Source organism: Scyliorhinus torazame, chromosome 9, assembly GCF_047496885.1.
Source record: "Scyliorhinus torazame isolate Kashiwa2021f chromosome 9, sScyTor2.1, whole genome shotgun sequence".
NCBI classification, from domain to species: domain Eukaryota; kingdom Metazoa; phylum Chordata; class Chondrichthyes; order Carcharhiniformes; family Scyliorhinidae; genus Scyliorhinus; species Scyliorhinus torazame.
The window spans coordinates 228,775,907-228,792,509 of NC_092715.1; the positions used below are offsets into that span (position 1 = coordinate 228,775,907).

General features: G+C 46.8%; 1 protein-coding gene and 1 long non-coding RNA gene across 8 annotated transcripts in view; one reads left to right on the forward strand and one right to left on the reverse strand.

The window, feature by feature from the left end:
* The window catches only part of frem1a (Fras1 related extracellular matrix 1a), a 765,391-nt gene that overhangs the window by 212,688 nt on the left and 536,100 nt on the right, over positions 1-16,603 (forward strand). The window lies entirely within an intron of this gene.
* LOC140429756 (uncharacterized) overlaps positions 8,264-16,603 on the reverse strand; it is a 64,312-nt gene continuing 55,972 nt past the window's right edge. The window contains exon 2 of the long non-coding RNA XR_011949184.1: positions 8,264-9,831. This is a non-coding gene — a long non-coding RNA (uncharacterized lncRNA). The remainder of the gene's footprint in view (positions 9,832-16,603) is intronic.

Genomic DNA, 16,603 nt, shown 5'->3' on the forward strand with positions numbered 1-16,603 from the left:
GGAGGCCAGGGAAGAGATTGCTGGACCTTTGGCTTTGATTTTTATGTCATCATTGGCTACAGGAATAGTGCCAGAGGACTGGAGGACAGCAAATGTGGTCCCTTTGTTCAAAAAGGGGAGCAGAGACAACCCCGGCAACTATAGGCCGGTGAGCCTCACGTCTGTAGTGGGTAAAGTCTTGGAGGGGATTATAAGAGACAAGATTTATAATCATCTAGATAGGAATAATATGATCAGGGATAGTCAGCATGGCTTTGTGAAGGGTAGGTCATGCCTCACAAACCTTATTGAGTTCTTTGAGAAGGTGACTGAACAGGTAGACGAGGGTAGAGCAGTTGATGTGGTGTATATGGATTTCAGCAAAGCGTTTGATAAGGTTCCCCACGGTAGGCTATTGCAAAAAATACGGAGGCTGGAGATTGAGGGTGATTTAGAGATGTGGATCAGAAATTGGCTAGCTGAAAGAAGACAGGGTGGTGGTTGATGGGAAATGTTCAGAATGGAGTACAGTCACAAGTGAAGTACCACAAGGATCTGTTCTGGGGCCGTTGCTGTTTGTCATTTTTATCAATGACCTAGAGGAAGGCGCAGAAGGGTGGGTGAGTAAATTTGCAGACGATACTAAAGTCGGTGGTGTTGTCGATAGTGTGGAAGGATGTAGCAGATTACAGAGGGATATAGATAAGCTGCAGAGCTGGGCTGAGAGGTGGCAAATGGAGTTTAATGTAGAGAAGTGTGAGGTGATTCACTTTGGAAGGAATAACAGGAATGCGGAATATTTGGCTAATGGTAAAGTTCTTGAAAGTGTGGATGAGCAGAGGGATCTAGGTGTCCATGTATATAGATCCCTGAAAGTTGCCACCCAGGTTGATAGGGTTGTGAAGAAGGCCTATGGAGTGTTGGCCTTTATTGGTAGAGGGATTGAGTTCCGGAGTCGGGAGGTCATGTTGCAGCTGTACAGAACTCTGGTACGGCCGCATTTGGAGTATTGCGTACAGTTCTGGTCACCGCATTATAGGAAGGACGTGGAGGCTTTGGAGCGGGTGCAGAGGAGATTTACCAGGATGTTGCCTGGTATGGAGGGAAAATCTTATGAGGAAAGGCTGATGGACTTGAGGTTGTTTTCGTTGGAGAGAAGAAGGTTAAGAGGAGACTTAATAGAGGCATACAAAATGATCAGGGGGTTGGATAGGGTGGACAGTGAGAGCCTTCTCCCGCGGATGGATATGGCTGGCACGAGGGGACATAACTTTAAACTGAGGGGTAATAGATATAGGACAGAGGTCAGAGGTAGGTTCTTTACGCAAAGAGTAGTGAGGCCGTGGAATGCCCTACCTGCTACAGTGGTGAACTCGCCAACATTGAGGGCATTTAAAAGTTTATTGGATAAACATATGGATGATAATGGCATAGTGTAGGTTGGATGGCTTTTGTTTCGGTGCAACATCGTGGGCCGAAGGGCCTGTACTGCGCTGTATTGTTCTATGTTCTATGTTCTATGTTCTAAAGTCGGTATGCAGGGACAGCATGTCATTAAAAAGTAATTTGATCGGCATTGCTCTCCTAAAAAAAAAAAATTTAACTTTCGAGCACATGTAATTTTGCGACACAATTCCAAGATGGCGCCGGAGCGTGGTGACTCTCTGCAAGCTCTCCCAAACAGTTCAATTAAAAAAAAAAAAAAAAATTTCATTTACTAAATGATCTGTTTGAGCTGCTTGCAGAAAAATATTTTTCACTCGGTACACATAACAATATCCAAATCCAAATATTTTACTGGAAAAAAGCGGAGCAAACAAAAGCCATCAACACAGTTGATGGAAGTGTGCCTCGAAGGCACGTTCTTCGTCGACATGATTTCTAGTGAAGACAAGGATAGTCAAGTCATGTAAAATGACAACGTTTTCATGACAATCACAATAGTGATTACTACAAAATACTACAAAAGATAAGTGGACAGTTCCATTAATGATTAATGGCACACAACTATGCTTCAAACTCGACACAGGTGCGAGGGCCAACCGTATCAATATGTCAGAGTTAAAAGAGTTGAGAATTAAACCAAAAGTAGTAAACAAAGCAGTCCTACTGAGAGACTACAACGGAATTAAATTATGGCGTTAGGAGCTTGCGAGCTTGATTCAAATGTGAAAAACTGAGTTTACACTAAAATTGTCCACTGCAGCAGCGGAATACGAATCTCTACTAGGGAGTAGAAGCATGTGAGAAACTTCAGCTAGTTCAGCGGGTTTACAGTGCAGACAGTACTGCAACCAGACAACATGCTTCAGTAGATTCCATACTGAAGGAATTTCCTGAGATATTTCTCGGTTTTGGCCTTCCACATATAAAATCCAATTAAAGGAAAACGCGAAGCCAGTAATACACACACTGAGACGTGTACATGCTCCATTGAAAGACAAATTGAAGGCTGAGCTAGAAAGGATGACAGCTTTAGGTGTAATTAAATGCATAGAGGAGCCTACAAACAGGTAAACTCTACGGTTTGTGTCAAAAAGAGAAATGGCGACCTCCGAATCTGTACGGGCCCTAAAGATCTGAACCTCAACATTAAAAGAGAACATTATGCGTCACTGAAAAGGGAGGAAATAACATGCGAGATGGCAGGAGCAACTTGTTTCAATAAATTAAACGCTTCACAAGGCTTCTGGCAGTTTAAATTAGACAAAGAAAGCACACAGCTATGTACGCTCAACACACCTTTCGGAAGGTATTGCTTCTTAAGGATGCCATTTGGTATAATTTTTGCTTCAGTAATTTTCCATCGTGCCATGGAGCACATAGTTGAAAGGATTCCAGGAATCATAGAATCATAGAAGTTTACAGCATGGAAACAGGCCCTTCGGCCCAACCAGTCCATGCCGCCCAGTTTTTACCATTAAGCTAGTCCCAGTTGCCCGCACTTGGTCCATAACCCTCTATACCCATCTTACCCATGTAGTTACATGCTTTTTAAAAGACACAATTGTACCCGCCTCTACTACTACCTCTGGCAGCCCATTCCAGACACTCACTACCCTCTGAGTGAAGAAATTGCCCCTCTGGGCCCTTCTGAATCTCTCCCCTCTCACCTTAAACCTATGCCCTCTAGTTTTAGACTCTCCTACCTTTGGGAAAAGATGTTGACTATCTACCTTATCTATGCCCCTCATTATTTTATAAACCTCTATAAGATCACCCCTACCTGCTACAGTAGTGAACTCGCCAACATTGAGGGCATTTAAAAGTTTATTGGATAAACATATGGATGATAATGGCATAGTGTAGGTTAGATGGCTTTTGTTTCGGTGCAACATCGTGGGCCGAAGGGCCTGTACTGCGCTGTATTGTTCTATGTTCTATGTTCTAAGCCTCCTACGCTCCAGGGAAAAAAGTCCCAGTCTATCCAGCCTCTCCTTATAACTCAAACCAACAAGTCCCGGTAACATCCTAGTAAATCTTTTCTGCACTCTTTCTAGTTTAATAATATCCTTTCTATAATAGGGTGACCAGACGTCCCAACTCCTGTATTCAATGTTCTGACCAATGAAACCAAGCATGCCGAATGCCTTCTTCACCACCCTGTCCACCTGCGACTCCACCTTCAAGGAGCTATGAACCTGTACTCCTAGATCTCTTTGTTCTATAACTCTCCCCAATGCCATACCATTAACTGAGTAGGTCCTGGCCTGATTCGATCTGCCAAAATGCATCACCTCACATTTATCTAAATTAAACTCCCATCTGCCATTCGTCGGCCCACTGGCCTAATTGATCAAGATCCCGTTGCAATCCTAGATAACCTTCTTCACTATCCACTGTGCCACCAATCTTGGTGTCATCTGCAAACTTACTAACCATGCCTCCTAAATTCTCATCCAAATCATTAATATAAATCACAAATAACAGTGGACCCAGCACCGATCCCTGAGGCACACCATTGGTCACAGGCCTCCAGTTTGAAAAACAACCCTCTACAACCACTGTCTTCTGTCGTCCAGCCAATTTTGAATCCACTTGGCAACCTCACCCTGGATCCCGTGAGCTTTAACCTTCTGCAACAACCTACCATGCGGTACCTTGTCAAAGGCTTTGCTAAAGTCCATGTAGACAACGTCTACTGCACTGCCCTCATCTACCTTCTTGGTCACCCCCTCAAAAAACTCAATCAAATTTGTGAGACATGATTTTCCATGCACAAAGCCATGCTGACTGCCCCGAATCAGTCCTTGCCTCTCTAAATGCTTGTAGATCCTGTCTCTCCGAATACCTTCTAGCAACTTACCTACTACAGACGTTAGGTTCACCGGTCTGTAGTTCCCAGGCCTTTCCCTGCTGCCCTTCTTAAACAAGGGCACAACATTCGTCACTCTCCAATCTTCAGGCACCTCACCTGTGGCTGCCGATGATTCAAATATCTCTGTTAGGGGACCCGCAATTTCCTCCCTAGCCTCCCTCAACATCCTGGGATACATTTCATCAGGTCCCGGGGATTTATCTACCTTGATGCGCTTTAAGACTTCCAGCACCTCCTCCTCTGTAATATGCACACTTCTCAAGACATCACTATTTATTTCCCTTAGTTTCCTAACATCCATGCCTTTCTCCACCGTGAATACCGATGAGAAATATTCATTCAGGATCTCACCCAACTCTTGTGGCTCTGCACATAGATGTCTTTGTTGATCCTTAAGAGGTCCTACTCTGTCCCTAGTTACTCTTTTTCCCTTTATGTATCTGTAGAAGCTCTTTGGATTCTCCTTTTGCATTATTTGCCAAAGCAATTTCATGTCCCCTTTTTGCCCTCCTGATTTCCCTCTTAACTCTATTTCGACAATCTCTATACTCTTCAAGGGATCCACTTGATCCCAGTTGTTTATGTACGTCATATGCCTCCTTTTTTTTGACCAGAGTCTCAATATCTCGAGTCATCCAGGGTTCCCTACTTCTACCAGCCTTGCCCTTCACCGTAAAGGGAATGTGCTTACCCTGAACCCTGGTTAACACATTTTTAAAAGCCTCCCATTTACCAGCCGTCCCTTTGCCTGCCAACAGTCTCCCCCAATCTACCTCTGAAAGTTCCTGTCTGCTACCATCAAAATTGGCCTTGCCCCAATTAAGAATTTTAACTCTTGGGCCAGACCTATCATTCTCCATAGCTATCTTAAAACTAATGGAGTTATGGTCACTTGTCCCAAAGTGATCCCTCACTAACACTTCTGTCACTTGCCCTTCCTTATTTCCCAAGACGAGGTCAAGTTTTGCCCCCTCTCTAGTCGGTCCATCCACATACTGAATGAGAAATTCCTCCTGAATACACTCAACAAATGCTATGGTTGTCCCAGTCAATGTTGGGAAAGTTAAAGTCCCCTACTATTACCACCCTATTATTCTTGCAGCTATCTGTAATCTCCTTACATATTTGCTCCTCAATTTCCCGCTGACTATTTGGGGGCCTGTAGTACAGTCCTATCAAGGTGATCTCTCCCTTCTTATTTTTCAGTTCCACCCATATAGACTCAGTGGGCGAACCCTCGGATATATCCCCTCTAAGTACTGCCGTGATGTTCTCCCTAATCAAAAACGCCACTCCCCCTCCTCTCTTGCCTCCTGTTCTATCCTTTCTATAGCATCTGTACCCCGGAACATTGAGTTGCCAGTCCTGCCCCTCCCTTAGCCATGTTTCAGTCATAGCTATAATATCCCAGTCCCATGTGCCCATCCATGCCCTGAGTTCATCCGCTTTGCCCGTCAGGCCCCTTGCATTGAAATAAATGCAGTTTAATGTAGACTTTCCTTGCTCTCTGCCATGCTTTCTATGGTCATGCTTTACACACTCACCCTTCCGGCCTTTTGTTTCCGTCCCCACTGACTTCCTACATCGGTTCCCATCCCCCTGCCACATTAGTTTAAACCATCCCCAACTGCACTAGCAAACACACCCCCGAGAACATTGGTTCTGGTCCCACTCCGATGCAGACCGTCCGATTTGTACAGGTCCCACCTCCCCCAGAACCGGTCCCAATGTCCCAGGAATTTGAAACCCTCCCTCCTGCACCATCTCTCAAGCCACGCATTCATCCTAGCTATCCTGTCATTCCTACTCTGATTATCACGTGGCACTGGTAGCAATCCTGAGATTACTACCTTTGAGGTCCTACTTTTTAGTTTAACTCCTAACTCCCTAAATTCAGCTTGTAGGACCTCATCCCGTTTTTTACATATATCGTTGGTGCCCATATGCACCACGACAGCTGGCTGTTCACCCTCCCCCTCCAGAATGCCCTGCAGCCGCTCCGAGACATCCTTGACCCTTGCACCAGGAGGCAACATACCAACATGGATTCTCGTTTGCGTCCGCAGATACGCCTGTCTATTCCCCTTACAATTGAATCCCCTATCACTATAGCTCTGCCACTCTTTTTCCTGCCCTTCTGTGCAGCAGAGCCAGCCACGGTGCCATGAACCTGGCTGCTGCCACCTTCCCCTGGTGAGCCATCTCCCTCAACTGTTTCCAAAACGGTAAATCTGTTTTGGAGGGAGATGACCGCAGGGGATCCCTGCACTGCCTTCCTACTCTTCCTCTGTCTGTTGGTCACCCATTCCCTATCTGCCTCAGTAATTTTAATCTGCGGTGTGACCAACTCACTGAATGTGCTATCCACAACTTCCTCAGCATCGCGGATGCTCCAAAGTGAGTCCATCCGCAGCTCCAGAGCCGTCAAGCGGTCTAACAGGAGCTGCAGTTGGACACACTTCTTGCAGATGAAGGAGTCAGGGACACCAGAAGGGTCCCTGACTTGCCACATCTCACAAGAGGAGCATGACACGGGTCTGAGCTCACCTGCCATAACTTAAACCTGAAGTTAAATTTGAACTACACTACACAGCTAAGAGAAAGTCAAAGAGAGAAAAATCACTTACCAGTCACAAGCCAATCACTTACCTGCTGGCTGTGATGTAATTGCTCCCGAGACTCCCTCACAGGTCTGCTTCTCTGCACCTCCTTAAGATGAGCACCAAATTCCCTTAACTAGTTAATTAATTTACTTAATTAATTGGATTTTTTTTTTCTTTGGAAACTCAACCCCAAACACCAAACTCCCAAAAAACACAGCCCTCACTCACCTCTTACCCGAACTCAGCCTTACCCAAACTCAGATACACTCTGTTTGCTTCCAGCACTCCTTTTCTAAAGGCACTTCAGCCACACCTTTTGTATCCTTCCTGATTTAGTCAGCCAATAGGCCTACTCTCTAAACTGATCTCCCAAAACTAACAGCTGACCTGCAAGGTAAGGAGGTTGTTAAACAGTACATACCGCTCTCAGGCCGCAAACTTTTAAACTCTCCGCTCTGACTCGCAGCTCCCGCGCTTTTTAAATCTCCCGCGCTGTTTTCAATGTCCCGGCTCTCTCTCTCTCCCGCTCCCAGCTGACCTGCAAGGTAAGGAGGTTGTTAAACAGTCCGAGTTCATGTTGATGACAAAATCATCTGGGGATCAACATGGGAAGAACATGACAAAAGGCTTCTCAGGGTCCCGAAGAGCATTAAAAAGAATGGCTTAAAGTTGAACAAGACTAAATGTCAAATTGGTGTGGACAGCATCATGTTCCTGGGAGATATGCTTTCTACACAAGACGTTCAGCCTGATCAATATTAAATAAAGGCCATATTGCAGATGCCATGTCCCAATGATAAAAAAGGTATATTAAGGATGTTCGGGATGATAAATTTTGTTGGAAAATTTATTCCCAATCTTGCAGCGAAATCTGCACACCTCCGAGAAACTATCAAGAAAGGCGCAATATTCCAATGGTCTACTATGCATGAAAAGGAATGACAAGCATTGCAAATATCATTAACAACAGCGCAAGTCCTGACTTTTTTTGACCCAGTGAAAAATACGAACATTTTGACGGACGCGTCAAAGGTTGGTTTGGGACTGGTCCTACTGTTGCCAATTAATAATGATGCTCTTTAGAGTCGCCAGGTATCAAATGATACCACCACAAGGCTTTACCGGATATCCATCAAAGGACCATACAACCAGTTTGTCAGTTCAAGTTCAAAGATGGTTTATTTACACACTAGGATTACTTTGACTTGCAACACAAAACACTACAAGTTAAACTGTTGCTAACTTTTGCCTTAGTTTAATTGCTCTGTTTTATCACCTTTGCTCTTCAGTCGCCAGGTATCTTTCTGATACCGCCACGTGGTTCAAGTCCGAGTAATGATCAGTAATCCAATACACCGCTTAGTAAGGTTTAAATCAAAGCACATTTATTATACACAGCAATCACTACTCATGTATAAATTCTATGTCTAAGCTACTTCTACGACCAACAGGCCAATACTTAACTTGGAACTGGCCCACCAGGTCAGGGAAACGAATGGCCTTTCGTTCGGGTTCTGAGCCTGCGGGATTCGAAGTTGGTACAGATTGGTAGCTAGGAGCACCTATCCCGTAGCGAGCATTGAAGTAAGACTTACGAGATATCAGCGATGGCTGGACCGGTCAGTCAAGGGTTGGTTCGCGTTGCTGAGTGATCCGGTCAAGCAGAGAAGCAGAGGGCTGATTTGAACTTGGGCTTGATTCTTATAGTCCCCAGGGGCTTCCCGCCTTTCGGGGCGGACCCTGTACCTGGTTCCAAGTGATTGGACTTTGTCCCAATCACTTGGTTCGATTTTCTCCAACGCTGGAGCGATTCCTTGATCGATGGGCGGTCTTGAGGTGGTCGTTCACCTCCCATTGTGTAGGCTTCTGCTGGCGCCAAAGAGTCTGGGTTGGCTTTATGTATCTAAATGTTGCTCATTGTTCCCGGGGATTGCTCATTAATATGCAGATGGCTGGTGTTTTGTTATTCTGATGGTTGCCGGTATCGATCTTGTCTGGCCTTTCCAGAGGTAAATACACACTCAACCCACAGCTGCTTGTTTGTGTCCTGGTGGCTGACTTTCCCATCAGCCTATGCCGTTCGCCATTTTAAATCGGGAGTTAGCCATTCTAAATCGGGAGTTAGCCATTTTAACTGGCTACATTTCCTCCTTGTGATCCTAACGTGAAGCGTGAAGGATCACATAACTATGTTGCTTTCCATTCCCTGACCTGGGGGGACACTTCCTTCATGGCCTCTACACTGACCATAGCTATGCAAAAAATTTTAACTAACAATTCTAAGGGCGCTATGTCAAACAGGCACATGCATTACAAAACAATAAACTGGGAACCTCTAACTATTCTTAATACACTACACTCACTTAAACATTTCATTATCCTATCTTCCTCAATCATACAACAAAATCATAGCATTTCATACACAGTCTATCCTCGCTTGGCAGGCAAGCTCAGGATCATACAATTTGCTCATGAACAGTTCTTTACATTTCTTTATTTACAATAAACGCAAGTGAATGCACTTTATTATAGATCGCGGGGGTCGGGGGTCTGGTCGTATCCGAACATAGGGGATCTGATCCTATATACCGGGGTTCAAGGGCGATAGGCTCTCCATCTCCATTTCCGTAGACGCATAGTCTGCACTAAGCAGCAGAGTATCGTTAATGCTAGTAATGTTTTGATTACATTGGACAGAGAGTACCAGGTTATAAACCTGGCACACCATGGTGATGTGGTGTCGCTGGTGACTGGGTTCTGGGTACTGCGGGGAAGTAAAACATTAACGGCTGGGGGGGCTTGAAGTCATGGGGTTCGCATTCACGCGCAACCAAAAGTCCATAATCATGAGGGTGATCCATGTGAAGGAAGTCCTCATGTCTCTTTTTCCTTTTCTTTCTTCTCTTCTCCGGTCCTGGAGCTTCTGGAGTTCTGTGGAAACAAGCATCGTGTCTGTAACTATCTTTGCTTAATATCTCGTACGATAGTGTGTCTGTCCTGTAGTGCCAATTACTCCCTTTATAATTGGTCACTATGTGTGACTCCCTCTTTTTTTTTTCAAAAATCGAATTTTAGGACAAGACACTTCCCAGTAATGAACCAGTGCGAGCCGTCTCGCAGACTGTGCGATTTACCATCCAAATGTTTCAGGATGTAAATAGCATATGGTCGGTGACCTAAAGGTTCCCTAAAACAAAACAAAACTTTTTGAACTGAAATGCCAAAATGAGGTGCGTATGGGCCGCGATGGGTAAGAGTTGGATGGAGTCCGCGGGTAGGACGGCTACCAATGCTGTGTCTCTCCTACCCGAGCGTAGTTGACCAGAGGGGAGGTTCCCAGGCAGGGCGGGTCCCAAGCCGTTTCTCCACTGCCTGAGCAACCGACAAGAACGGGCAAAAATGTAGTCATCGTGGTGGGGCTGCCGTAGTGGTTCTATTCTTCGAACCAGAAGGGCAGTTACGAACGGGCATCTGGTTCCTTAACCAGTCTCTGCAGACAAGCTCTCAGAGGTTTCTGCTGAACCGGTGTCTGGCAATGGTGAGTCTCTGTAGGCAAGTCCTCAGAGGTTTCGGCCGAATAGGCGTGGGGTAGTGAGAAAATATTCTCCTGTCGGACATACAACATTTAACAAATTTACAAACAACATAAAACATTCTGCAGGTTCCATCAGAAAGGACAACACTTCTCCCAAGCGATTCCTTTTAAAACATCACCTGGACACCTCAGTTCTCGGTTGCGAACAGGGTCACAAAGGGGTTCTTGGTTTGGGAGTCAGACCCAAGGTCGTCCTCTTCTCCCGGGTGCCAAACACTTGAGTGTATGAGGGCTGAAAGGGCTGCGTGGTGTGAGGTGGGGTCGCTCTCGTCGTTGCGAACGAGTCTGAACGAGTTATCTCGGTGCCAGTAATTGGTGTCTAGCTGTGTGGGGACAAGTGGTGGTCGGTGGTGGGGTTTGTTCAGGAAAGTGATCATGAAGGGATCATTTGGATCGTAGTCGAAATCGCTGGGTGTGGGTCCTGTTGCATGGGGATAGTAGGGAGGCGTGCTGTGGATATCGTCCGAGTCACAGTTGCTGTCTCTGCTGCTGCAGTCTGTGGGCGTTCCGGGGCGGATTGTATATTTCGGAGGTGGAGTCGAGGTCGAGTCCGTGGCTGGGCTGGACGTGGTGGGGGTTGGTAGGGTTATGTTGGCTGTGGGCGGGGTGTGGTGTGCTGCGTCGAGCATGACGTGGTGTGCGTGGTTCGACTGTGTTCCATATGCCTTCAGCTGGTTAATATGAAACCACGCAGTCTTACCGTTGGGGTACTTTATTTTATAAAGGGAAGGGCTTACTTTATCCGCAATGGAATGCGGACCCGAGTATTTTGGTGACAGGAATGTGCTGGGGTTATATACAGAGAGCATAACTTGCTGTCCTATACTGTACTCAGTCGCATGCACTGTCTTGTCGAAACAAGCCTTGCTCTGTTTCTTTCTGGTGCCCAATTTTACTGCGGCTGCTAGTTTAGCCGTTTGAACATTTTCCACGAATTGTTCTACTGCTTTCTCGTGTGTGAGGGCCGTCACTTTGGGGCTGGTCAGGTCCAAACCTAACAAATATTCTGTGCCTTTCATGGGGCGTCCGGTCATGAGGGTGTGTGGGGTGTAACCTGTGGAAGTTGAAATTGTGTTACGCAAAAACATCAGCGCAAAAGGGAGGACTGAATCCCAAGTGGTGTTGTTCTGCTGGACCATCTTTGTGAGGGTGGATTTTAGGGTCCAATTCATGCGCTCCACGATACTACTCGATTGTGGGTGCTATGCGATGTGAAATTTTTGGGTGATGCCAAATATCGTGAGGACGTTCCGCATGACACGTCCCGTAAAATGGGAGCCTTGGTCTGATTCAATGCTGCGGGGGAGTCCCCATCTTGTAAAGATATGGTGGGCCAAAATATTGGCTGTGGTTTTTGCAGTGTTTGTGCGGGCTGGGAATGCTTTCACCCATTTTGTAAATGTGCCAATTACCACAAGTACATATTTATAGCCATTCCTGCAAGGGGGCAATGGGCCTATAAAATCGATCTGGAGGTTAGTCCAGGGGCCATTAACAGGTCGGGTGTGGCTGAGTTGAGCCTTTTTGGCATATCTGTCCGGATTATTCTGGGCACAGACAAGACAATTCTCGATGTAATGCTTTACATCATCCTTTAAATTCGGCCACCAACAAAGCTGCTTGAGATGGGCTGTAATGTCCCTGATGTCATGACCATCATGGAACAAACAAATCAGTTGATTCCTGTCCTGTTCAGGAACCACATAAAGGGTGTCTTTTAACACCACACCATCATGTGTGGTCAGTGCATTTCTAAACCTCTCATAGGGAGCTGGATATTTCCCTTTTACAATCTCCCTGAGATTGCTGTCCTGCATCTGGGCCTCCACTAGATCCTCGATCTTTGTCTGTGAGACTTGAACTGCACTCACTGGTGCGCTTTCCGGGGGTGTCCAACAATATCCGTGTCTGGAACCTGCTTTAGCCAGTGCGTCGGCTTTCACATTTCCAGGGGGGGAGGAACGATGGTGACTGCGAACTTTGATTATCCCAAACGTCCTGTTCTGGGCTCGCTCTAAAATGTGACGGAGCAATGGGGCTGAGGAGAGGGGTTTTCCGTCTGCGGAAACAAATTCTCTTGCTTTCCACAGGGGCAGAAATTCCGTGAGGCTGTTGCAGATGTAGAGGCTGTCCGAGTATATGTCTGCTGGGCTGGGGAAGGAATCTGGGTGTTCAACTATATATGCAATGGCCGCGAGCTCTGCTGCCTGCGCGCCTAAGTGGTAGTTTTAACGATATTTCCTCGAGGGCGCATCCCTGCGCGTCCTCGACATAGATACCGCAACCTGTTATGCGTTTCCCATCCAAGACTGTGGAAGATCCAGCCACGTAGCTCTTTATGGGCTCACACATGTCCATGTGCTGGGGGCTCTGGGTTGAACTATCTATCTTTCTGGGGGGTGTTTTAGCGATAAAGGGGCCTGTGTTGTGGTGTGGAGAGATAATCTCACATTCATAACTACACCTAACAACTACAATAACCCCCTATACTTAACTTCAGGGCAACCGGCTCTATGCAGATGGACAAGGCCTTTGTCCGGATCTTGCGTGGCTGGGTGGAAGAAGTGGCTCTGTTTGTGCTGGGCTCATCCGTCTGGTAGCGATCGTTAGTCTTGAACTTGTCTGTCTGGTCGTTATGCTGCACTTGGGTTGGCATAGGCCGGATCCAAGAGAGACCGAGCACATGGCTGTGTCTCTTCTTATCCCTCTGGGATTTCGTGCTCTTTGAGGTGGTCCTTAACTTGGACCCAATAATTCGCCAGGCTTCGATCACTGCCTTCGATTTTGGCCAATAAAGGGGCGGGTGCCTTGATGGCTGGGTGTGTCCTTAGCGGTCATTGATGTTGGCTGTTTGGGCTCCCTGAGTAAAGGGAGTGGCGCCAATTAGTCTGTATCTGTATCGGTCACCTGAGTACAGTTCTTTTGTTCTGGGGAAAAGGGCCATTAGAATGCAAACGAGCGGGGATTTCGATCACGTCTAGCTATCTGGGTTGCAAATACACACACAAGCTCTGAGTCTGTCTGAGTCCTGGGTTGGCCATAATTCCCATGGTCCTTTGCAGGTGGCCATCTGAGATGGCTACATCCCATCCGCTTGATCTTGAACACTAAGCGTGTGGATCACACTTGATCCCTTATCCGTCCCTGGCGTGCCGGTTACCTTTGGTCAAGGACAGGTTCTACACTACTCTGTCCTATGTTTTTGGAGCATTTATCTAACGTTTTTATTAACACATCATACATTCATAATTTCTAACGGGTCACTATAAAACATTTCACTGTTCTGCACAATTGAATATCTAACTAACACTATCTAAGCTACTCTCATGCTGCTGGCAAATATCAAAAAGAACTTATGTACAATACAAGATTTCAAAATAGCAGCATCACATTTCTACTTAATCTATCAAAGTTACAGAGGTATACGGTCTTTAATTTTGTCAGCGATTACAGTGTTTGTTGAGTTGGGTGAATTCCAAAGAAGAGGGCTCGGAGTGTATATATCGTGGAGTGGGGGGCTCTTTTTTTTGCCATTTGCGGAGTCTAAGTGTGTGGATGACACTGCAGATTATTGCAATTACCAGAAGGGCCTCTACTGTGTATGAACGGGGATACCATTTGGCAATGTTTGAAGATAGACACTGAAACCCCCACTTAGACAAGTGGGCTTGATGTGTATTTTGCCGAGGGGGTGGGAATGGTGCAGTGGCCAGGGTCCAGAGGGTCGTTCCCTTGCCAGGCCTCCCTTGATTTTCCTCCTTTGCAGTGTTGGTTTGGGTCTCTTGGATTCTTGCCACACCACCCCCCCACCCCACACACACACACACAAACGTCATAAGCTGTCTACGTTTCGGAAGAAGACCTTGGGGATGATGATCGGTGTGGATCTAAACAGGAAGAGGAATCTCAGCAGCACAGTTATTTTGATCGTCTGCACTTTCCCCGTCAGGAAGAGTGGGAGTGAGCCCCACCTTTGTAGTTCCTTTTTGACTTCCTCCACCAGGCTAGTCATGTTCCACTTGTGGATCTGTGACCAATTCCTGGCTATTTGGATCCCCAGGTATCGGAATCTATTTTGGGCTATTTTAAATGGGAGCCCCTCCGGCTATGTTCTTCCCCCGCTTCAGTTCACTGGGAATGCCTCACTTTTGCGCAGGTTGAGTTTGTAACCTGAGAAGGTTCCGAACTCTTTCAGAATCTGCATGATTGCTTTCAGTCCTTCTTGTGGCTTTGAGATGTATAGGAGCAGGTCATCCGCATAGAGTGAGACTCTGTGCTCTCTGTCTCCTCTTTGGATGCCCCTCCAGCTTTTCGCATCCCGCAGGGCTATCGGCAGTGGTTCGATTGCTAGTGCAAACAGGAGTGAGCACAGCAGGCATCCCTGCATTGTGCCTCTTTGTAGCTGGAAGTATTCAGAACTGGTGGGATTGGTTCGAACGCTCACCCAGGCGGCGAATCCCGCTCCTGGCCCAAAATGTTCCAGTACCTCGAGGAGGCCTCTGTCGAATGCCTTTTCTGCGTCCAGGGAGACGATCGCCTCTGGTGTTCTCTCCCTGGGGGCGGGGGGGGGGGGGGGGGGGGGGGGTCATAATTACGTTCAGCAGCCGCCTGATGTTCGCTGTGAGCTGCCTACCCTTGACAAAACCCGTTTGGTCCTCTGCGATCACCTCTGGTACGCAGCTCTCCAGCCTTTTGGCCAAAATGTTTGCGAGTATTCTCACGTCCACATTTAGCAGTGATATGATCCACATTCCGTCGGGTCTTTGACTTTTTGGGTATCAATGAAATTGTTTCCTGCGCTGGTGTAGGAGGCAAAGTGCCCCTTGCCAGCGAGTCAGCGAACATGTCCCTTAGATGTGGGGCCAGGGCCCTCGTGATTTTTTAATAGAAATCCTCCGGGAACCCATCAGGGTCCGGTGCCTTCCCCGCCTGCATGGATGCTCTCCAAGATCTATTGGTGCTTCCAGTTCCCCCCATCTGTCCTCTCCCAAACTGGTATTTCCAGCCCCCTCGAGGAACTGTTCCATCCCCACATCCTCACCGGGGGGCTCGGAGGTGTACAGCCCTCAGTAGAAGGTCGCTTTATGTTCCGCTACCAGTCTGCCTCTGCTATCCTTTACCTGGGCTATTGCCTGCTTTCTCAGCTGGTGGGCCAGTAGGCGGCCAGCCTTTTCCCCGTGTTCCTAGAATGTCCCCCGTGTCTGGTGGAGTTGGTACACTGCTTTTCTGGTGGATAGCAGGTTAAAGTCCATTTGTAACTTTTTCCTCTCTGCCAGCACTCTATGGTCAGGGCCTTGGTATACTTTCTGTCAACCTCCAAGGTGGAGCCGATCAGCTGTTGCCTGGCCGCCCTCTCTTCCCTTTCTCTATGTGCCTTGTAGGCTATAGTGTCATGTGAGAGTACCTTTAAGAAATGGGTGTTTTTTCTAGAATAACTGTAGTGGGTGTACCTTTAAGAAATGAGTTCTCCCAGTGAGCCAGAGAAGACACAGCCAGAGTGAGACAGAACCAAGAGTGAGTTTGGGAGTTTGAATCTAGGTGAGAATTCGAAGCTGGGTGGGGAGGAAGTGCTTTTTATCCCTGGTAAGTGACTGGTAAGTATTGTTTCTGTTTTCTTTTTCATTGGTATGTATATTTATTTTTTTCATTGTTGTTTATTTATTTATTTACTTTTTGGGGAAATTGTAATTGTTGAAGTACTTGGAACTGTGATGTTATTGCCATTACAGAGACCTGGTTGAGGGAAGGGCAGGATTGGCAGCTAAACGTTCCAGGATTTAGATGTTTCAGGCGGGATAGAGGGGGATGTAAAAGGGGAGGCGGAGTTGCGCTACTGGTTCGGGAGAATATCACAGCTGTACTGCAGGAGGACACCTCGGACGGCAGTGAGGCTATATGGGTAGAGATCAGGAATAAGAAGGGTGCAGTCACAATGTTGGGGGTTTACTACAGGCCTCCCAACAGCCAGCGGGAGATAGAGGAGCAGATAGGTAGACAGATTTTGGAAAAGAGTAAAAACAACAGGGTTGTGGTGATGGGAGACTTCAACTTCCCCAATATTGACTGGGACTCACTTAGTGCCAGGGGCTTAGACGGGGCGGAGTTTGT